Source organism: Osmia lignaria, unplaced genomic scaffold, assembly GCF_051020975.1.
Source record: "Osmia lignaria lignaria isolate PbOS001 unplaced genomic scaffold, iyOsmLign1 scaffold0157, whole genome shotgun sequence".
In the NCBI taxonomy this organism is placed as follows: domain Eukaryota; kingdom Metazoa; phylum Arthropoda; class Insecta; order Hymenoptera; family Megachilidae; genus Osmia; species Osmia lignaria.
This window is the reverse complement of record NW_027478298.1, coordinates 17,501-20,000: the sequence shown is the minus strand read 5'-3', so window position 1 is coordinate 20,000 and position 2,500 is coordinate 17,501. Positions and strand designations below refer to the sequence as shown.

The 2,500-nt window shown below is 44.6% G+C and overlaps 1 non-coding gene across 1 annotated transcript; it reads left to right on the top strand.

Annotated features, from left to right (window-relative positions):
* Positions 1-1,007: 1,007 nt before the first annotated feature.
* LOC143308124 (5.8S ribosomal RNA) lies at positions 1,008-1,162 on the top strand. The gene has a single exon (XR_013065127.1). It is a non-coding gene; the product is annotated as a 5.8S ribosomal RNA (ribosomal RNA).
* Positions 1,163-2,500: the final 1,338 nt, after the last annotated feature.

Here is a 2,500-nt window from a genome sequence, read left to right as displayed (position 1 = left end):
ACTTCTGTTGGTTAACCTACAATATGAAGGATCGAAATGAAAGAAGGATCATATTATTACAAACCGAAAGTGAAGGATCATTAAAATTGAAATACAATATATATAAATATATAAATGTACCCGTCGTTGCGACACCCTAGTTAAATGGAAAGATATAAAAAAGAGAGAAAAGGAATACAGATGACCCGCCGTCTGATCTTTGCTAAATGATCTGGCATCACCGGAGTTTTTTTGGTCCGTGTTGCGTTCGCTCTATTCGAAATGAAACTCGCGGAGGCGAAGAATTGTTAAAAGTTTACGAAGCGTCTAGGAGTGGTTAAAACTGAGAGAGTTGAAACTACGATGTATTAGAACGAGCAACCGTCGAAACTTTGTTTTCGCGACGTTCTTTTCGTCGCTCTCGTCCCCACGCTCCTACGCTTTGGTTGTTTCTTTGCCATCCGTGTTGCGATAAAAAGATTTCTCCATTGTCCAAAAAGGACGGATCGAGATTCCTCTTTCGAGAGGGAGAGAGAGGTACTTGCGGGTAACCTGGAATCTACGAAACACGCACCGTGGTAAGATTCGTGCGTCCGCCTGATCGATGTGTGTTGTTTACGGACCGGCTGAGAAGCGACGATAGCGAGTCTTTGAAAAACTATGTGTCCATTAGTTAGACCGATCGTCGCCGGCCGTGTGTCTGTTCGAATCTCGCAACCCACGATTCAGCGACAGGACGCGCGCTCGCATTCCTTGTGTGCGTTCGTACTTTTCAAGGTTTTTAAATGTACTTTACGCCCGACCGTCGAGAGGAGCGTGCCACTGGGCGTTTCTCCGACGGTTTCCGTCCTTGGACGCGATCGTGTCGTCAACGATCGAACAAACAAACAAATACGTTGGCGACGCCCGAATTCGCTCTCCCGCACGCGCCGGGTGGGAGAGTGATGTGGGTATCGAATGTGATGCGTGTTAATAATGAAAATAACACTCTAAAGATCTAAAGAGTTTGAAATACAAAATTTTACGATTACCCTGAACGGTGGATCACTTGGCTCGTGGGTCGATGAAGAACGCAGCTAATTGCGCGTCAACGTGTGAACTGCAGGACACATGAACATCGACATTTCGAACGCACATTGCGGTCCACGGATACAATTCCTGGACCACGCCTGGCTGAGGGTCGTTTTCTTAACAAAAGACTGCTTGCGTTTGCTTCTCGAAAAAAGAGTAATTCATTTCTTTCTAAACATCTCGCCGTCGTTCAACGAAAGTAGAACGTTTCGGAGCGGGATTATCGAACGAAATTGAAAGAATGAATGAACGATAAACAAAGAAAGAGTCGCAACGTACGAGCGATAGTTGGGCAGTTCGTCGGCGTTTGTCGTGGAAACGATGTGACGAAAATCGCAACCGATACACTAAATGCAGGCCGTTAAAGGAGAGAAACAAATTTCGAAATATCTCTTCGAACTAGCGCAAGTGCGTCACGGCGCGCGAGTCGTTCGTTAAAATTTATAAACGACCGCCCGTGAAAGCACCGAGTTCTCGGAAGATAATCTATAAAGATTCTCCATCCTGCTGGAAGTTATCGGATCGGCGCGATTGTTCACTTGTAGAAATCCACGCTCCCGACGTTGCCAGAAACGATATTTACGAAAGGTGTGTCAAAAATAAACGAAAGAAGCTCTCCTATAAATTTAGAAAAAGCAAACGAGTGAAATGTTTGAGATGATAATTTGCTGAAATGCAAGCTCGAATAGCCCCAGGGTTTCGAATGATTCCCCGCGCTTTATACATCTCTCTGTTTACAAACGGTGTATAAATGAAAGATCGCTTCAGATGGGTCGTCGCTGTTTGACGCGCGATGCTGTTCCTTTTTTTTTTGTCTGTCTGTGCGTTTAGCTTCGCTAAACAAGTTAAATGGTTAAAAAGCGTCGAAAAAGCGAATACACACGCGACAAGACAAATCTAACGAGTAAAGGAACGCTCCGCTCCAAGATAAAAATGGTTGTTTACAATCAATACAGCGTTTCGGTACCCCTGATCGTAGTCTGAAACTGTGTAACAAAAGAGAGGAAAGCGAATGGTGAAGGAACTTCGAAGCCTCCGTGGCGTGGCTAGAACTTGTGATAAAAGTATGTTTGCAGCAATTATGCATGCTCCCGTTAAAACAGCATTTCAATGTCTCGCATGGCTTAAAGCTCTAGGAGGCTTCAACATTTAGAATACATACGGACTACTTCGTTTGTTAAAGATAAGCGAAGACCGCGCGACCATCGCTCGGTCGTCCAGTCCTCGAAAGTTTTGTTGCGTTCCAAAGAAGAGACAAATGGGGTTTACCCTTGCGCTAAGGGGAGAAGAAGAGAAAAGCAGTTGTTAAATCTAAGAGGTGTGTGGAGTACATCGCGTGTTGGTTAAAATTGTTAAATGAAGTATACGCGAAATGTTCTCTCGCTCTTGCTTTTCCTCTTGCTTCCGTGGCGCTCGAAAAGAAGGGATGATAAATAAAGAAACCTATTCG